The sequence below is a fragment of the Cyanistes caeruleus genome, chromosome 21 (genome assembly GCF_971803275.1).
Source record: "Cyanistes caeruleus chromosome 21, bCyaCae1.hap1.1, whole genome shotgun sequence".
Taxonomy (NCBI): domain Eukaryota; kingdom Metazoa; phylum Chordata; class Aves; order Passeriformes; family Paridae; genus Cyanistes; species Cyanistes caeruleus.
This window is the reverse complement of record NC_141721.1, coordinates 512,473-533,160: the sequence shown is the minus strand read 5'-3', so window position 1 is coordinate 533,160 and position 20,688 is coordinate 512,473. Positions and strand designations below refer to the sequence as shown.

At 57.8% G+C, this 20,688-nt stretch overlaps 1 long non-coding RNA gene across 1 annotated transcript; it reads left to right on the top strand.

The window, feature by feature from the left end:
- The first annotated feature begins 63 nt into the window (after window positions 1–63).
- On the top strand, window positions 64–4,231 carry LOC147649584 (uncharacterized). Its single transcript, XR_015278529.1, has 2 exons — window positions 64–1,990; window positions 3,937–4,231. It is a non-coding gene; the product is annotated as an uncharacterized LOC147649584 (long non-coding RNA).
- The last annotated feature ends 16,457 nt before the right edge of the window (window positions 4,232–20,688 follow it).

Here is a 20,688-nt window from a genome sequence, read left to right as displayed (position 1 = left end):
GGCAGGTGGGTGAGGGGATGGGGGTGTCGGGGGTGCAGGAGGGAATTCGGGGGTGCTGCTCCAGCCGCGGGGCCTGAGGGAAGGGATCGGCCCCACGGCCGGTACCGTGCCCAGAGCCAGTGCCCCGTGCACTGAGTCCGGATCCCGGTACCGGTGTGCAGTGCCCGGATCCCCATGGCAGTGCCCCGGTACCGGTACCGGTGTGCAGTGCTCAGATCCCCATGGCAGTGCCCGGTACCGGTACCGGTGTGCAATGCCCGGGTCCCCATGGCAGTGTCCCGGTACCGGTACCGGTGTGCAGTGCCCGGGTCCCCATGGCAGTGTCCCGGTACCGGTACCGGTGTGCAATGCCCGGGTCCCCATGGCAGTGCCCGGTACCGGTACCGGTGTGCAGTGCCCGGATCCCCATGGCAGTGCCCGGTACCGGTGTGCAGTGCCCGGATCCCCATGGCAGTGCCCGGTACCGGTACCGGTGTGCAGTGCCCGGATCCCCATGGCAGTGTCCCGGTACCGGTGTGCAATGCCCGGGTCCCCATGGCAGTGCCCGGTACCGGTACCGGTGTGCAATGCCCGGGTCCCCATGGCAGTGCCCGGTACCGGTACCGGTGTGCAGTGCCCGGATCCCCATGGCAGTGCCCGGTACCGGTGTGCAATGCTCAGATCCCCATGGCAGTGCTCCGGTACCGGTACCGGTGCCGGTGGCCCCGGCGGTGGCCGTTAGGTGGCGGGCGCGGGGTGTGCGGCCGCCGGCAGCAAGGGAAAACCGGGAATTCTGCAGGAAAACGTGCTGCCGGGCCCTGGGGTCCCCTCCCGGCCAGGGGTGCCCTGGGGACACGCAGCGCCCGGTCCGGCCGGGGCTGGTGATGGACACGCGGCCCCCGCGACCCCCAGAGCCGGGGATGAGGGGGGGGTCTGGCAGCTGGGCCACTTCCAGCCCCAGCCCCTTCAGGGGCTCCAGGTTCCATCAGCCCCGAGCCCAGAGCCGGACCCTGCGTGTCCCCACTGAACTCCTCACCCCCCTTTTCGGGCGTCTCTGGACAGGGCTCGGGGAGCGCTGGGGCAGCAGTGAGTTCATGTGGGATCAGTCACAGGATCATGGGATGGTTTGAGTTGGAAGGGAACTTCAAGCCCATCCCGTTCTCTGAGGTCTCCCTGGAGCTTTCTGGGTGAGCACCCCCAGCTCTCCCAGCCTGGCTCCAGAGCAGAGGGGCTCCAGCCCTGGGAGGATCTCTGTGGACTCCAGAGGTGGACAGAACACTGCAGGTGGGCCAGAATGGAAGGGGAGAATCTGTGTGGATGTGAATGAGAATCTGATGTATGGATGAAGGGCAAAGAATGCAAACCCGCCCTCTCCGCAGCAGGTCCAACACTGCCCTTCCCCACGAGCCGAGGGTTTGAGATGCTGCTTGTCCCAGTTCGTGACTCCTCGTGGCCCCAAAGTGCTGGGAGTGTGAGCACGGATGGCCCTGCCTGCACCCCCTTCCCGCAGGGCTCCCTGTCCCCATTGTCCCCATTCCCCCGCTCCTTCCACCGCTGCGGAAATCGGCAGCCGGTTATCAACAAATGCAGCCGGTTCCTCTCCAGCTGCGCCAGGTGTGAAGGCCCGACCTGGCCGCCCACTTAAAGACGCGTGAGCTCAGTCCCCGCTAGGGACCGGCCCTCGGGAGCCCGCATGTCTGATCTCAGCTCACACTTTATTTTAGGGAAAGCGCTGATGGCTACGGCCGCAGGAATTCCGGGAGCTGGGAATTCCAGAGCGTTCTGCCCTCCTCACCCGGCGCTGGGACACGCCAAGGAGATGGGGAGGGGGCGCCGTGCATGAGCCCCTCGGTGGGCTCTGCATGGAGGCGGATTTTCTATTCACCCGCACAGGGCAAAGGGCTGCGGGCTGGGGACACGGGGCACGACACGGGGAACGAGCAGGGACAGCGCAGCCGGGCTGGCCCCGTCCGTCCGTCCGTCCGTCCGTCCGTCCCGCTGGCGTTGCCAGGTGATGTAATGCTTAAGCGAAAAAGCTCAAATTCCACACGGTCGTTGAACGCGGTCGTTAAACACGAGCTCCCCGCTCCAGAGGGAGCCGATGGATGCGGGGACCGGCAGCTCTGCAGCGGCTCCAGCGGCTCCGGGGTTGTGATGGGGCCCGCGGGATGCGGCCCCGGGCCGGGCTGGGCGGGTGGTGCATCCTCGATGCGAACATGCAGAGAGCAGGGCCGGGGGAGCCAGAGCTGGGGCAGCCGACCTGCTCCGATCAGCTGCCAGCCCCTGCCAGAGAAACGGCTCTGACTGGAAATGCGTATTTTGTACCTAGAAAGAACAGATGGGAGCGAGATCTCCCCGCCCCTGGCACTCGCGCCGGGGAACGGGATCCAAACCCTTTGCGATCTGGCCGGAGCCGCCCGCGGGGATGGGCTGGGAGTGTCCCGGGGCTGGCGGAGGGTCCCGGGGAAGGCACAGACACCGGCACACTCCGACGAGAAAGGGACAAGGCACAAAACACTTCCCACAGCGGGTGGGTGCAATATCGGGGTGAGAAAACACACACCAGGTCTGCAGCAAGAACATCTGCAGCCACAGCTGGGCACAGGGGGGTCCTGGCAGCTCCGGGGAGAATGGATGGATGATGGATGGATGGATGGATGGATGGATGGATGGATGGATGGATGATGGATGGATGATGGATGGATGGATGATGCATGATGGATGATGGATGGATGGATGGATGGATGATGGATGGATGGATGGATGGATGGATGGATGGATGGATGATGGATGGATGATGGATGGATGATGGATGGATGGATGGATGGATGGATGGATGGATGATGGATGGATGGATGGATGGATGGATGGATGGATGATGGATGGATGATGGATGGATGGATGGATGGATGATGGATGGATGGATGGATGATGGATGGATGGATGGATGATGGATGGATGGATGGATGGATGGATGGATGATGGATGGATGATGGATGGATGGATGATGGATGGATGATGGATGGATGGATGGATGGATGGATGGATGATGGATGGATGGATGATGGATGGATGATGGATGGATGGATGATGGATGATGGATGGATGGATGGATGGATGGATGGATGGATGGATGATGGATGGATGGATGGATGATGGATGGATGGATGAGAGCCATAGGCTGCTGTGCCAGGAGCGGGGAGCTCCTGGGGGTTCACCGATGTGCAAAGCACAGCCCTTTGCCACAGCCACGGGGAGCTTCACACCTGCCCGGCCCCGAGCCCGCTCCGAGCGCTGTTAACGGCGTTGTCATGGGAAACGGCACTGCTGGAATATATATGGGATAATATGGGATATACCGGGGTGTACCGAGGTGTACCAGGGTGTACCGGGGTGTACCAGGATATACTGGGATGTACCGGGGTGTACCGAGGTGTACCGGGGTGTACCGGGATGTACCGGGATGTGAGGCTGGAAGCCACCAGTGTACTCCAGTGTCATGGGCAGGATCCCAGAATGGTTCTGGTTCTGCCCCGCTTTGGCTCCCTAAATCTCTCCTGTATCCATGACCCCTCCCTGCAGGCCACGCTTGGCTGCAGACCCTTTTGCAGCTCTCCTTGGTCACAGTAATGCTCGTGGCTGTGCCTTCCCTGCAGGCTCTGCCTGTCTCACCCTCTGCTATTCCCTCATGGATAACCAGCTCTCCATGGGCCGGGAAGAGCCGTGGATGTGGCCAGTGAGGTTGGGATTGTGTTGGAAGTGGTGCAGCCGCAGGACAGCAGCGCTGGGATCCCCGTCCTTGGACGTGTTCAAAACGTGCCTGGACGTGGCCCTGAGCAGCCTGACCCAGCTTTGGAGTGTTCAGTTGCTCCGGGGCTGGGCTGGGGACCTCCAGGCGTCCCTTCCAGCCTAAATCCTTCTATGATTTATATCGAATTCTCTCCGGTATTTCTGCAGTTCTGGGAAGCCTTCAGTGATGTATGGTGGAACAGCTCTGATCGACGCTGGCCAAGGAGGGATTTAGTGGTCCTGGCTCCTTCCATCTCATTCACATTGTCCTTCTCAAGGACAGCTGAACATCTGCTGCCCATAGGTGACTCCAGGCCGCCGCTCCCCGCCTGGGTGTGAAACCTCTGCCTGCCTCCATCCCCGGCTCTGACCTGCCCTCGGAGCTCTCAAGTGATTGTTTTCATCCTGCTCCCGCTGTCTGGAGCTTTCCAAGTGTTGATTAAAAGGTACCATCGCTGCAAAATGTGCTGTCCCTGAGTGGCTGTAGCTTTCAGCAAGGGAGATTCAGTGTTTACTGGAACGGTCAGCACCGATTCCCTGCCAGATGTCAGCTCTGACCCCCAGCAGTTTCGGCAGCAGATCCGAAACGGGAAGATTGTTTTGTATTCTCGAAAGCGAGGGAAAAAAGCAGGGCATGTTTATCGTGGAGATATTACTTTCCACTGCCTGTGTGCTCTGCGATGGCCAAAGTGTGTTCAAAGAGACTCTCAAACCTCCTTTGTGCAGGGAGTGGGGCTGGAAAATCTCAACCCAGGGGGGGAAAACCGAAGCAAATCGTGGGCAACAGAGATGTAACTGGTTACACTCAGCCAGAACATGAACTTTAGACACTGCCTGTGCTCCAGTTTGTGTCTGCAGCACCGAGGGGCCCTGAGGAAAAGGCGGTGGAGCTCTGTTTTCTCACAGCCAGATCCTTGTGGTGCTGAAGGGAACACAGAGCAGGCAGGGCTGAGCTGCCTCCCTCCCCTCCCAGTGCACCCTGCAAATGCCAGGTGATGGCTCCCAGAGCCCTGATAATTCTGACCATGACTCAGAGAACAAAAATCAAGAACAGAACCTCAAATTAAGAATTATTAAAAAAAAAAAAAAAAAAGCAGCACTTGCTGGGTACATATTTTTGTGTTCTGCTTTTCAAGCCATAAGGTTTATGCCTCTGGCTTTTCTGTGCATCCTGAGGGGCTCAGAGTTTGCCTTTCAGAAATGTGAAATATGAGCTTCCCTCAGGCATAGGACTCTGGGAGATGGGGATTACAGAGCCTGAGAGGCGAGTGATGCATTTGCTGATGGCAACAGCGCCGTGGATCCACAGAGGATGTTCTCCACCCAAAAGTGCCTTGCAGGGAGCTGTAACTCCCCACACAGGTTGGGGGACACCAGCCTGTCCTGCTTTGAGCTGACGTGGAGGTTGGAAGGGAGCAGCTCAGCCATGGGGTGACCTTGAGATGAGCTCCCTGTGCCAAAACACTTGTCAAGGTGGGGATCTGACAGAGCAGAGGAGGTGGGGAGGCTCCTGCTTTCATCCCAGCACCAGCCAGGATTCCCTCACACCTCCTGGTGCTCCTCCAGAGCTGCACCCCTGCAGGGTTCTGCCGGTGCATTCCTGGCCACCTCTGGGCCATTTCTCTCAAGTCAATGCTGTTCTCCAATCTTCCTCCCTGAGCAGCAGCAGCAGCAGCAGATCCTCCCTCAGACGGGCTCTGCCCAGCCCTGGCTGCCTCTCCCCATGGCTGTGGGGCCGCTGTTCAGCGCTGCCTGTGCTGGGAACATCTCCAGCCTGTGCTCCCTCTGAGGGGCGGCGTGGGAAGGGGAGCCGGCTCCCCGCACCTCTCCAGACCAGCAGGGATCACGAGAAGCTGCCTCTGTCTCTCCCCCGAGGGTGTGTAAGGGATGATCCAGAGCCTCTTGTTGCTCCATCCCTCTGGAGCTTGAGAGAAACGCTGCTGGAGGAGAGAAGCCCCTTGGTTTGCAGCGACGGGCAGCGCTTTGGGGCTGTTTCGCTGAGTTCCTTCTCTCTCTCTCCACCAAGCCCCGCTCCAGCTCTCAGCTTCCCGGGGCAGCCGTGACTCTGTCGGTGTGCTGGGGCTTGGCTGGGCTCCGAGCAGCCCTGGGGTGCCGGTTCCCGGCGGGGCTGAGCCCCGGGCCCGGCCGCGCTCCCTGGCAGCGGCCCCGGCACAAGCGCGGCGCTGGCGCTTCCTCCCGGCGGCGCGGCCAGGAGGGGTCGGCTGAGGACACGAGCAGCCCGGGGGTGCCGGAGGGCTGGGGTCGCTGCTGGCCCGTGCCAAACTGGGAATTGCTGCCGTGCCTCGTCTCTTCCGCCGGGTTTCGGGTGTTTCTGGTCCCGTTCTTTGCCGGCGTCCATCAGCGCCGGGAGTTTGGGGCTTTTCCCTGATGTCAGAACTCCCTCTCTTGCCACACACAAACAACACCTCCAAACTGTCCTTCTTGCACAAGTGCTGCTAAATTTTCCTCCCAGCTGCCAAGTCTCACCTGTTGTCTCAAGCGATGTCATCTCCATCCCCCAAGTCCCCGATTCCCTGGGATAACGGAGGCTTCACGGTTCTCCTCTCCTTTATTCCCGGGAGATTCCTCAAACCGCCCGCGGATGGTTGAAGCTGCTGCTCACCATGGCGTGAGTGCCCTGGCATCAGCCGTGTGCCAAAATCTGCCCCAGGGATGGGCAGGGATGGAAGGTTTCGAAGCTTTCGGGTTCACCCCTGCGCTGCCACCCAGATCCCATTGCCCACGGTGATGTTTTGGCTCAGCTCGGCCAGTTCAGACGTCATTTGTAACTAGCACATGGATAATATTTCAATTTAATTAATTCAATTAATCTTTGACTGCAGAATGTTGCCTCGGGCCAGGTGAGCTGCACGCTGAAGAGTGCAGACAGAGCATTAATGAAATATTTCACCATTTCAAAGGAAAATTTGGGAGATTTTTTTGTTCCAGCATGGGAATGCATTTTATTTCAGGGCTGAACACATAAAGAGAACCCAACCATTGCACTTCAGGCTGAAGCAGGCTTTTTTCACTTCAAATCCCAATTATTAGTTATTTAGCTTTGGTTTCAGGGGTAGGAATCACAGAGATCCTGGGTTTAGGTAGAACTGACAAGCATCAGGCTTCTAGGTCCATTGGAACTGCTTAGGGAAGGTGTTTCCCAGTCCCAGAGGTGCTGATCTGGGGAGCTCCAGCCTGATCAGGTGAGAGAGCTGGGAGTTCTTAACCTTAACCCAGGGGGATGCGAAAAGCAGCCAAGCACACGGACAAAGAGCGAGATGAGACTGAGGGAGAAGCAGCGGCCGTGAGAGCTCCCCTGGGGGTGCTGCACGATCCCATCCTCGGGATCAGCATCACTCGAAGGAGACAGCGGCTTTCGGGTGGTGTTTGCGAGGGGAAATGTTCCCGCAGGGAGAGGAGCCGGGGCGCCGGGAGCGGGCAGTGCCCGGGGGAGCCTGGGCACAGCGGGGCTGCTCCGCTCACAGCCCCTGCCATCCCTGCTGGAGCTGCTTCTCCTCGCAGCACTTCACAACTCAGCACTCTCCAGTTAATTAGAGAACCATCTGCCCCCTTCTCGCACATCATAAAAGCGTGTTTAAAGCGGGGCGATAAAAGGGAGCTGGGCTGGGGCACTGCGCGCTCCGAGCCCCGCAGCGCTCCCTGGCCCGCTCTCAGACCAGGTGCGAGGGATGTTTGAGTCCATCTGAGCTTGCTCTGCTGCCAGCTTCCTCGAGAGACTCCCAAGCATTTCACAGCTCGCTCCCAGGCACGCTTTGTTCTCTAACAGTCTCCTACAGCCTGTCCCTGCTTAACTCTCCTGGCTCCCTCTCGCTCCCGGTGCTGAGTTCTTGTTTTCCAAAGGAAACTTGGAACCTCACCCGGTGCCAGCTCCTGGTGGTGGCCACCAGGTCTGACCCTGGCTTGGTCTTCAGATGGCTCTAGACCTTTCCAGGTGGCCGTGGACAGAGCCTGTCCCCTTCCTGAGCATGCAGGCTGCAGGACACATCCTGAAATGGCTTTGGGCACATCCTGGGGGACACGGGACACTGAGCACACAGGGACAGCTGCTCCAGCTGCACTCGTGCCCGTCACTAAATACCGAGAGAGCTCCTCTTCCCTCACTTCTGCCTGGAGGACAAGTTTCCCTCCCGTCCTGGTGTGCAGGGCAGAACAACTCGCCAGATGTTTCATGTTAAAAACTCCCTCTTCCTCCTTTCTGCTTTCTTTAAGGAGTCTCAGACGGGGAGGTGAGGACCCTGTCTGCTCTGCTGAGGACCACCTAATCTGATCAGGTCCCTTCTGGCACGAGGCACATCCAGGCTGCCATCAACCCCACATTTGAATATTGAGATGGAGTGCAGCCCCGGGCACAGGGCCACGGAGCAAATCGGGTCAGCAGAGAGCTGTGAAGCTGCAGAACCAGAGCCTGCAGCATCCTGCAAACCCACGGGGCTGTTTGCAGGAGTTCAGCGCTGTGGAGAGTCACCAGTGTTGTGGGACCGTGTGGCCTGAGGAGGTCACTGGGAATGGGGACCTGCTGACCATCTGCACAGGGGTCTAAACTGAGACAAAAATCCCTCCAGATGCTCCCCAAAGAAACGTGTTCCAGCCAGCTGAACAGACCTTGGGGAGGGTCCACCACACGGCCTCCGTGTCCTCAGCACAGAAGGATGGAGAGATAGGAACACCCTGCTGGTCAGTGCTCCAGGACCCTGGGATTGGAGAAGGGAGATGGCTCTGAGAAGATGTTCAGAGGCTGAAGAGAGGAACAGTCACTGAATCACAGACTGGCTGAGGCTGGCCAGGACTCTGCAGGTCACCTCCAGGCCCCTGCTCGAGCAGGGACACCTGGAGCCAGTCACCCATGGATCCATGGTGTCCATTGACTGTGTCCATGGCTCAGAACAGGTCCAGGGCCCATTGTAAGATGGATACAAGGGAGGAGCTGTACCCTGGGACACTTCAGGAAGGTCAGGACACTCTGGTGGACCCAATCCTCCTGGTCCTGTGTGGGGCTCACAGCAGCTCTCCCTCCTGCACACCTGTGGCACCGTGACTTCCCTTTCCTGGAGCACCAGGATCACCACCAGTGTCAGGAAGAACATCCCCAGTTCTTCCCCAGTTCCCCAGTCTGCTGGGGAGGCTCTGGGCAGGGGGACCTCAGCCCTGCTCTCCAGGGATGGGGAATGGGAGAGGAATGAGGAACAAGCAGACCCCCAGCACCTTCCTGGTGTTCTTGCAGCCCCTTCTGACGTGGGTTTCAGGATCTGCAGGGCCACGGGTGTCCCAAGCCCCAGCACAGCCGAGGAGGCTTGGGGAGAACTGAACACTGTGTCCCTGTGGGCTGGCACGGCCCCTGGCTCTGGGACAGCCCTGGCTGGTTGTGCCTGCCCAGATGCCTGGACCTGGCTGTCCCAAAGGATGCTGAGCTGTGAGCAGCAGGCCCTGGGCTATTTTTACTGTGCCCAGGCCTTGCTCCGCATTCCTCTGCCCTTGGGCTATGTTTAGACAATTTTGCAGGACACACTCCTACTCCAAACCCATTTTTCCTGCATGACTGAATTCCCACAAGAGAGAGGAGCAGGTGAAAGCCAAGGCAAGGCCACGGGCTCTGTGTGCCTGGGCCAGGTGGGTGGCACAAGCAATGTTGGTGTTGGGCTTCCCTGGATTTAGCAGGGTCCACTTGCTCCTCTCCCAGTGGATTGAGGAGCATTGGGGTGGCATTGCCAGGGCTTGGGGCATCCTATCATGGATGGAGCTCTGCAGGAGGACAGGGAGACTCTGGCCACCCCCTGTCCCTTGCTCTTGATCCACTCTTGCACGAGCTCGATGGAGAGCTCATGGACATGTCTCTCCCAGGCACTGCAGAGCTCTTGTCTCCTCCTTGGACATCACTATGGCTTCCCAGGCAGATGTCCAGCTCTCTGTGCTCCTGAGGCCTGGGAAAGTGGGTCACCTTTCAGGGGGACAAGTGTTAAACATTGTCCTCCCTCCCCGGGCTCTGGCACGGCTCATCTCTGCGGTGCCTGAGTGGGGAGCTTATTAAGTGAGTATGAACATCCTTGAGTGTAATCCACACGCAAATGCTAAGTTAAATTGAAACCAGAAGATCCCGTTAGCAGCACGGTTTATTGCCATTAACCCTTGGGTGACACCAGCTGGACTTCCCCTGCTGTGCCAGGAGGAAATGGCCCACGAGAAGCTCCAGCCCTGGCCTGGAGTCTGGGCATGGACAGCTGTGGCCACAGCTGGTGCCTGTGGTGCATCTCCAGCGGCCAAGCCCCAATCCAAACCCAGGAGTGCACCAGGAGAAGGTCAGGAGCGCACAGCTGCAGGTCAGCAGCATCCCAAACGGGAGGTGTCCCTCCCAGTCCAGGAGAACACCTGGAATGGTCCCCTGGCACACCCAGAAGGGCTCCCCGCTGCCCTGCACCCACCGGAGCCCCTCAGAGGCCTCTTTGGAGGAGCTGTGAGGGAAACACCTGCCCCAGACAGAAGCCCCACCACACCTTGCTCCAAACATTTTGAGGGATGCACAGGGGATGCCCAGAGGTTCTGCTGCTCTCTCCAGCCTGCCCGTGCCAGGTGCTGCAGCTCAGAGGCCACATTTCAGACATGGGGCCACATTTCACCAGGGGGGTGCAGAGTCCCCACAGGGACAGGGAGAGGATGGACAAGACAAACTGCCAAGTGGCCATGGAGCAAGGGGAGAGGGCCGAGGAGAGGAGATGGATCTTGGGCTGTGGTGAGCGAGGGCAGAGCACTGAGCTGTGCCCAAGGAGGGAGCAGGGGACAGCCCTTTGTTTGCAGTGTTAGGGCAGGGCCACAGCAGCCTGTGCTCATCCACCTGCTGCCTGTTCCCCTGCTGTGATCTCGTCCTCCCCTGCAGTCCCTGCCCTCTGCTCTCTCAATTGCTCCATCCCTGGTTTCTCCACTCATCCCTTCCCCAGGTCACCCCGGCCCTGTCACCAGAGCCAAGCTGGGACCGTGCCATGGGGTTTTCCCCCTCCTGCTCTGTGCAAACCCCTCTTTGCATCCCAAAACCCTGCCTGGGGATGGGACATGTGTGAGGCTCCGAGCTCTCCCTGCCCGCAGTGCCAGCAGCTGCACGGGATGTTGGCAGCAGGCACGGTGACCTCAGCGACGCGGAGCTGCTCCGAGCTCCCCCGTTCCAGGGAGCACAGGCAGCTGCCAGCGGGAGCCAAGGTGCACGAGGGGAAGGCTTAGGACATGGTTGGCAGGGCCACGGCCACCCCTGCTCCAAGAACCACAGAAATATGTAAATGAGAAACTCGGCCCCTTATTTATGAGACTCCGCAATTCATTTTTCATTTGGGGAATGCTAACGAATGAAAATATGAAATATTTCTCCAATGACACAGTTTCCACCCAAGAAAGCACATTCCTTGGAGGCGATGTGCATGTGGAAGAATGGACACAGGACCAGACCTGGGCCCTGGGGCAAACTGGGCCAGCAGTGAAAGTCTTGGTGAACTGGAAATCCCTTCTGGAGTGCTGGAAGGGCCAGAACCAAGGACAGGGGACAGAGCTCAGCTGGTCCAAGAAGGGAGGAGGAGGTTGCACCTCATTTTACAAGCAGAGCAGGGATCCATCTCCCTTCTGCCCACTGAGAACAGATCCTCTCCTCCCAACATCTACGAAATGCTCACTCTGGTAAGGCCTGGATTTCCCAAGGATGTCCAAGTGTTCCCATTTATTGCCTTAACAGCTAAAATTCATTACTCAGCTGGCTCCTTCAGGACGGTCGGTGTTTCCATGTCCTTCACGAGCCCCAGAGGGAAAATCCACACTAATAAATCTATGGATTCAGTATCCACACAATGTCCTGGGCCAGACCTCGCTGCCCCCAGCAGCGTTAGTACCACAGACCAAGCACACTCCACGTTATGGTCCTGCTTATTTCCACACTTCATTCCTGGAAGGTTTGTTCCAGCCCTTACCTTCCCCTGGTCCTGAGGCACCAGAGGTGTTCTCCACCAGCCTGAATCCCTCTGTGCCTCTTCCAGCAGACCCTCACACGTGGGACCCCCAGCTCTGCAGGAGCTCCTCCAGTCCCCTGAGTTAGGGCCAGGAGACTCCCTGGGCTCCCAGGAGACCTGTCCCAGTGCTGGTGGTGTCCCACTCCTGCTGGCCCTCCCCAGTCCATGCTGACTTATTCCCATGGGAGCCATGCTGAACTGGAGCCAGTTCCTCTAGGAACTGGGGTGGGTGGGTGGGCTGAGACCATCACAGGGTTTGATTTTCCTGATGTACTTAGGGTGTATTTAGGGCCCATTCCAAGATCACCTTTAATCTCCACTCTTCTCCCCTCACACCGACCCCCTTCCGTTTCCTGACCCAGCCACAGAGTCTGTCACTATTTGCACCTTCCCAAGGTCCAGCTCAGCTTGAATTCTGGCAGTTCTCATTTCCACTGGGCACTTCCAGCTCCTCAGACAGACTTTTCCCTGAAGATCTGCCTGGTCTCTTTAAGCTCTGCTCATTCTCACTGTGGTTTTAATGGGCAATCCTCTGTTGTGAGATGTACCACCAAGTTTTGTACCTTTGCCTTGAGAATCCTGTCATCCCCGAGCACCTTCAGCCTCTGGGCTCTTCTTGACTTGAATCCCTAAAAATCTCCCAATATGGGAAAGAGGAATCCTCTACCTGCACTGCTGATCTGGCAGGGGTTGTTCTTCAGTCTGCTCTAGATGAATCCTACGTGGCCAACGTGCACATTCCACAACTGGCTTCTCCATCGTGTTCCCCCGACGGCAAAGACCAAGTCTAAAATAGTAAATTCTGGAGCCATCTATCAGCTGCCACATCCCAGAATAGCCACTAGTGTTTGCTCTCCAATCTATATCTGGAAGTGAAAGGCTCCCTCAGTGACAGCAGGATTTATGAGCAGTTGTGATCAAGGGACATGTACAGACTGCCTGCTCTGGGACCTAGAGAGGACTCGGGCACAACCAGTGGGAAAGCCCCTGGGAACTGTGCTGAGCTCCTGCTCCACAGCCCCCTGAGCCCAGGACATCCCTCTGCAGGGTTTCTCCACCCCAGCTCCCTGAGGGATGGGGACAAACCTCATCCCACCCATCACTTTTCACCCATGATGTCTTCAGAGACTCCAGCAGCCTCCAAGCAGACTTGAGCATCACCAGGAACTTCTGAGCACAGCCTCCTAAATAGAAAAAGATTGGTTTTCTGCATGCATTCCCCATCCCAGGGGTCATCCCATGCTCTCACTCACATTACCAGGTGTCCTGTGAGGAGCTCCATGGGCTCCTGCACACACCTCTCTTCATGGCTTGGCCTCAGTCACGTTTCCTCATGGGCCCTGTGCTCCCCTAAGCCCAGCCCTGTGTCCCCTTGAGCTGGGTCCTTTGTTGACCATGCTGGAACCTGGGGGTGACTCCAGCCACAGCCACTTTTGCCCTCACACATTTGTCCCATGCCCAGATCTACTCCTGATGGGACTTTGGGTGGGGATGGCCATAAAAAGTGACATGCTGGGGTGGGTCCCATCCTCCTGCTGGATGGGAAGGGACTGGAGCACATGGTGCCTGGGGGAAAATGAGAGATTAATCAGTAAGGGACTCTCTAATTGCTGTTTTCAGCTGCCTAATGAGTTACAAAGACAGAGCCAGACTCTTCTCAGGGGTGTGAGAAGCATCCAGGGGCCGCCAGTACAAGTTTTGATGAGAGAAAATCCAGCACGAGGTGAAGAAAAAGAAAGATTTGCACAGCAAGGGTGAAAATCCTCTTTGGAGATGTTCACAACTGGCCTGGACAAAACCCAAAGCCACCTGGTCTCTCCTTGGAGCTGGCTCTGCTCGGAGGCAGCGATCCCTCCCCTCCTGCAGCTCCGTGCCATACTACGATGTCCTGCAACACATGGTCCTGGCTTTTGTTCCAATTGAGGGAACTTTATTCCCCAAATATAAACAGTCTGCTCCTTTCAGGGAAATCTGCTGGCCTCTCTTCAGAGCCAGGGAGCCACATCGCCGGTGAGAGCCCGGCCATTGATTTATTGGCGTGACCACGGCCAAGTTGGACAGCGCTGCCGTGCCGAGATCCAGCATCCTCAAAAGGCAGGAGAAACCCAGGCTATCAGCTTGTCCATCTCCTGCTAATCCATCCTAGGGCCTTCACAACCATCAGCATAATCAGCTCACAGATGAAAGCCACTGGGGGAGTGCATCCATCATTGTTAGGCTGATTAGAGCTAATTCACAACATGTCTGTTTTCGAGAGATTGTGTCTTTTCTCTGCCTCGCTTCCTGTTTGCAAGCAGACTGCAGCAGTCTTTAATTAATTGTGGCTTCAAATTATGCCGGCACTTCTCAGGGAATAAATAAATCTTCCCTGAGTGAACGGGGCATTCTGCAGGGAAGGCAGGAGGGGAGCGAGGGACATCTCCGTGCGCAGGGCTGTGCCTCTGTCCCAAAGCCTCGCCCTGTGCCAGGGCCCAGGGCTGACCTCCATCCCTTTGGAGCTGAGTTCTCCTGTTCCTTGGCCGTTCCAAGGGCTGGTCCCTCTCGTGAACGGCCTGTACAAAGCATCTGCAGCCCACTCCTGATCTGCCCAAGGAATGCAAGGGAATTTTCCTTGGGAATTACTTTCACTACTTGCTCCGCTATTGCTGTCAAAGGGCCATGAGAAGTGATTGCCATAATGATGGTTGAAATCCAGTTTCCCTTCTAAGCCTTTTTTCATGTTATTTAGAGCTCAAATCAACTCTTTTTTGGTTGAAAGTTTCCACTCTTGGGTTCAAGCCAAAAGCGGATTTTTCAAGAAATTGGAACCGACTGGGTTCAGTCATTTCTGAGTCACACACATGGAAAAATACACATTTCCCCCTCGTGCTCCACGGAGACACTTTGGACATGTACAACTCAAAACCAGCTGGAACAAGAAACTTCAGACTTGGCTTGTTTGAGAGTCCACACCGAGGTGTAAAAATCACGCCAGGTTTGGAGAAGCTCACGTTGGCATTTTCACACTTCCCTCCCCAAAAGAGCTGTTGAGTGGTGTGCAGTGGGCAAGAAGACACTCTGTTCTCTCCCCCGTTGCTTTACATCGCTCTCTCCAATGGGATAATCCCAGGGGATTAGCATTTAAAGTAATGAATGTTTAAAGTTAGCAAGAGAAGAATTCCAGCAATGTTCAATTCTTCCTAAGCCCCTTAAATGGAGCCGAGCTGAGGGGGCCTCGAGCAGGGAGACATCAGTCAGCTCCTGAGGTCCAACAGAGTAAACACAGGGCATGGGCCCTTCCTCGGCCCAGGGCAGGCACAGGGACTGTCACCCCGAGTGGCCCAGCAGCTGGGACCGTGCTGTGCCATCACCCCAAGGGGCGAGGAGCTCCATGGTTTGCTCCATGGCAATTCCGAGGGTTCCGTGTGACATCCTGGGACTGAAGCGTGGCAGAGGCAGGGACAGAAGCCAAGTTTCAGTCACCAAACCTTTAACCACAACCCACTTCTTTCTTCCCTAAATGAATTGTGTCAAGACCACATGAATCTCACTGCTGGAATTTTCTGCTTTCCTCTCCTCGAGGCAGGGAATGGGCATGGAATGAGGAGTCTCCACAAGACACTCCTGGGAAAAATGAGCACGTTTGGCCAGATGGGTGGTGTGTGTTTGCCCCCAAACCTGCCCCTTTTGTGCCCAAAATATCAGCTGGGGGAATCAGTTTTCACCCCAGCCCACAGCTGTAGGGGTTTCCCTAAGGAGATGTCCGAGGAAGACTCTAGCTTTGAGGATTTCCCAAAAAGCCAATTTTTCAAACCAGGTTCTCGGGCTCAGGGTACCCAGGATGCCCAAGGCGCTCCAGGTGCTCAGGATGCCCAGAGTGCCCAGAGAGCAGCAGGAAGGCTGTGGTCAGATGAGCCCCATGGCCTGCCCAATCCCCCATCCCTGTGGGGTGGGTGGTGTGGGGCAGGGAGGCGCCTGCCCGGGACAAGCACTGCAATCCCTGGGGAGCAGGGCTGCGATAAATTGGGTATTTCACACCCTTCCCTGCCAAGGAAGGGGATGGAAGTGGGAGGGAGAGGCCAGGAGGTGCAGAAGGGGCTGGGAGAGGAAACCAGCAGCATGAGTCATTGCAGCTGATGGGCAGGATACCCACAGGAAACGCCTTTTCCCCTGGATAAGGTGCGAGGAACGAGCTGGCACCAGCCCCCGGGCACAGGTTGTCCCCAGCTGGGTGCAGGGCACATGTAGGAGCTGTCAGGACTGTCACCCCGAGTGGCCCAGCCCCAATCTAAACCCTGTTCTCTGTCAATTTGAACCTATTCCCCCTCGTCTTATCACTCCAGGCCCTTGTAAATAGCCTCTCTCCACTTTTTCTGTAAATTCCCTTCAGAAACTGGAAGGGCACAACCAGATCACCCTGAACCCTTCTCTTCTCCAGGCTGAACAATCCCAATTCTCTCAGCCTTTCCTCACAGCAAGCTGCTCCATCCCTCTGACACCAGCTTGGTGCCTCTTCTGCTCCAACAGCTCCGTGTCCCTCCCTCTGTCCTTCCCAGCAGACAGGAAGGACGGTGTCCCTGAGTTCCCCCAAACACCTGCTATAAAGTGATGGAGCTGGTGTTTCGGAGCACATTGTGGAAATCCTGCCCAGGGGGTGGCTCGAGGCTCATCCCTAAACAAGCCCTGGAGAACAGCACAAGGCAGTTCCGTGTGGAAGGAGAGCAGATGATGCTGCCCATCACCTCTGTCTGGGAAGGGTGATAGAACAGAAATGTGGGCACAGCAGAGATCAGGGGAAGAAGCAGCTGGCCCAGGCTGGGACTGGAGCAGAGCTGGTGCCCACACCAATGTCCAGGGATGCCCAGAGGATTCAGGAGGAATGGCACAGGGTCCAGAGGCTCGTGGGTGCTCTGCCATCCCACCCTGCCCCAGCCCTGGGCCTGGGCATTTCCACAGAGGCAGAGCTGCTCCGGCTGCTTTGCTCTCACTGCTTTGCTCTCACTGCTTTTCCCTGTTTAACTTACTTTCCCCCACTAAAGCCCATTTGATATCCTGTCTGCCACGAGAGGAGAACAGTCTGTTCCTTCCCCTCTGGAGCTGTTTTACGTCTTTGAAAGGACCGGCAGGGCTGCCCTTGCCAAGGCTCTGTGAGCGCCATCCTGATCTCCAGAGCGCTGTCCATCATCCATCCCCTGGACAATGGCCTTTTCCCTGTTCTCCCTGCCCTGCCACGAGCAGAGGCAGCAGGGGCAGCGTGGGCAGGGCCCTGGCACTCGCCCCACGGTGCAGCCTCACTGCCACACGCGTGTGTCACCGCAGCAGGGCCTGGCACGGCTGCTCGGAGTCCCACACACACCGCAGGGAGGGCACAGAGGGCACGTGCTGGAGAACAGACCAAAGCTTGGCATTAATGGCACAGAATGGTTCAAACTCCCCACGGCTGCCAGGCTGGGCTGGGAACGTGTGTGTGCTGTGAGCAGCCAAAACCTCCGGTCCCTGCAGGCACAGAGCAGCACCCGGCACCGCGGGGATGTGGGGAGAGACCCGGGGCAGTGATGCTGAACCAAAGGGTGTGGGGAGGGACCAGGGACAGTGATGATGAACCAAAGGGTGTGGGGAGGGACCCGGGGCAGTGATGCTGAACCAAAGGGTGTGGGGAGGGACCCGGGGCAGTGATGCTGAACCAAAGGGTGTGGGGAGGGACCCGGGGCAGTGATGATGAACCAAAGAGCCAGCCAGGAGCAGCCCTGGACACAACAGCTCTCCTGGAATGGTGTTGGAGCTCTGGGTGAGGGCTGGAGCTGGGCACAGCCAGGGATGTCCCCGTGCCACCACAGCGATGTCCCCCTGCCACCACAGGGATGTCCCCATGCCACCACAGGGATGTCCCCATGCCACCACAGCGATGTCTCTGTGCCACCACAGGGATGTCCCCCTGCCACCACAGGGATGTCCCCATGCCACCACAGCGATGTCCCCGTGCCACCACAGCGATGTCCCCGTGCCACCACAGGGATGTCCCCCTGCCACCACAGCGATGTCCCCGTGCCCCTGGCTGCAGCCCTGCTCGCTGGCCTCCCTGCAGAGTGCCAGGGGACAGGGCTGGGGCCAGGCAGGGGAAATGCAGGCACCGTCCTTACAGCTTTTGGTCTTTTTCCACCAAAGGGTTTTGGGGTGGGGGGTGGTTTATATCTCGATTTTTTTGGAAGGGTTTTGGTTTGATTTCCTCCTCCGCCAAGCACTAAGCAATCGCTCTTTCCCCCCTTGGCAGGAGCTGCCTGTCTCGTGGTGTTGACCTTGGCAGGGTTTTCTCTGCGGCTGGAGCAGACTCACACCATAAATTCCCTGTCTTCTAGGAATCCAGCATGGGAAAGAAAAGAAACACAAAAGAGAAACGTGGATTAAAATATTTTGCATCTTAACACATAATGAAGAGGGGTTGGCATCGAGCAGCAGATGACTTCCTGGAGCTGAGAGGTGTTACATGGCACCCCCGGCAGGTCTGGGTGTGGGCAGTGCCAGCACCTCGTGTCTGTCACAGGTGTGTGGGGACAGGAGCTGCCCTGTCCTGAGAGAGCCATGGCAGGGTGGCACACACAGAGATGAGCATCCAGGACTCCTGCCTCCCCCACCACGTGCCCTGCTGCTGTTTGGGCAGCAGGAGAAGCTGCTCCAGGTGCCTGGGGTGGGAGGGGGGCCCAGAAGAGAGGCTGAGGTTCTGTAGGAGAGGGAAGCGCTGCTGGAGCAGGGTTTGGGGTTAGAGGTGGGTTAAGGTTAGGACTGTGCCCATTGCCCAGAGCACAGCAGTGCTGGCAGTGTCCCCTGGCCAGTTCTCCCACAGCTCCCAGGGTGGTCAAAGCCACCTCGGGCAGTGTTCCCAGAGCATCCTGGGCCCAGGGTGGTTGAAACCAAAGTGATTGCTTTAAGTGACTGCTCTCCCGAGCAGGTGAGGCCAGCACAGCCCTAACTGGATCCAGCTGAATCACCTGGGGCAGATAAAACAGCAGTGACTCAGACTCTGAGCAAGCACAGCCAGCTCAGTGCCCGAGGGGATGAATTTGCAGCACCCTGGAGTGTGGGAACAGCCCCAGGATATGGAGGAGACAGAACTCTTTCTGGGACAAGCTCTGAGCCTGGGATGTGCAGGGTTCTGCTGGGTGTGCAGGAGCCCAGAGGAGCTGGGGACACGTGAGCAGTGAGTGCTGCAGCACAGGGCACCCACCAGTGGCTCTGCCAAAGCCCTGAATGGAGCCTGAGGGGTTTGAGGCCAGGTCACGGTGCCTGAGCAACCTGGAGCAAGGTGTCCCCAAGGGTGACTGTGTCCCCTGCATGGAGAGCCAGCAGTCCTGCACCCTGCCAGGGCTTGCAGTGGAAGCTTGGTGCCTCAAAAACCCAGCTGTGAGCCCTGCCCTGTGACCCTGCTCCCCACTGGATGTTGGCTGAGTACATCCAGCAGGGAGAGGACAGGGACACCTGAAGGTCATGGCCACAGGCTGTGGGCAGCTTGAGAGCTGGCAGGAGATAAAATCCATATTTCCACACAGGGGAGAGAGGCTTTTAGTGTGTCAGGGTAAACCCTGTGCCTGAGAACTCTGCAGAGCTGTGAAGGCAGCACAGGCAGGCCCAAAGTGAGGAGGGGTCCCAGGGGGCTGAGCCATGACGTGGGGAGAGGAGTGGTGCTGTGCTCGGGGAGCAGCTTTACATCTCCTGTGCGCTGGGAATGCCAAAGCACCGTGTCTCTGACACTGGAAAAGGGCCCCATTTCCCAGAACTGTAACCTGCTCTAAGCCCAAGCAGCTGGATTGAGGCCCTGAGTCCCCCGAGCGTGAGCGATGCTTCTCATCTCTCTTCAAACACTCCACAGCAGCCATCCCCGCTGCCCAGCCTCGGCACAGCTCCTTCCCAGAGCTTCCCGGGACGGGGAGACCTGGAGAACTGAACAAAGCCTCCAAACGGGCTGGGAGGAAAGAGGAAATTGATAAGGAATGTGAAGCAAAAGGGTCTCACGGAAAAATCTGTGGGTAGCAAATCATGGAATCACAGAATGGTTTCTGCTGGGGGGAACTTAAATCCCATCTCAAACCACCCCCTGCCATGGGCAGGGGCACCTCCAAGCCCTGTCCAGCCCGGCCTTGGACACTGCCAGGGATTATGGGGCAGCCACAGCTGCTCTGGGAGACCTAAACACAGAATGTCCTGGGTTGGAAGGGGACCACAAGGACCAAGTCCAACTCCTGTCCTGCACAGGAGGCTGGGTGGGAATTCCCTTGGGAGCACATCACGAGAGGGAACAACAAGGAATGGTGTTGGAAGCTCCTTCCCTGGGGCCTGCAGGTGCAAACAGCTACGCTGGGTGTGCAGGTTGTGTCACAAATTCTGCAGCCCCTGTCAGGGGTTACTCTCACCAAGGCTTTTATCCATGTCCCACCAGAACGTGGCTGTGGTGGGAGGAGAGGAAAGGAGAATGTGGAATGGGGAAAGCAGGCCTGGGAAAAGGGGTGAACGTGACCGGGTGGCACCAGGGACCCCCAGACACTGGCAGGGCTGCTGAGGGAGCCCCTGGGCTGGGGACACTGAGGGACAGGAGGACAGGTTTGATCCCAGACCGTGCAGGGAAGGAAAATGGGGTAGAAGAGGCTCTGGGCTCTGCAAAGCAAGGATGGGAGGGGAGGTGGAGGATTAAATGGCACCAAGGAGAGCGGGAATGATATGAACAGTGCCCTTGAGCATCACCCTCACACAGCCCTGCAGAGACCCTCCTGCAGCATCACCTCAGCACGGCTGGGACTCACAGAGTGATGAATTCCCTGTGGGCTCCCCAGGATGATCCCCAAGGGGTCTCTCTGTGGCAGAGGAGCAGGGCTGGCAGCACAGGAGGGAGCAGAGAGGTCCTGCAGGAGGGTGTCCGTGGCCTGGTCTCCAGGCTGCAGCCACAGGTCGA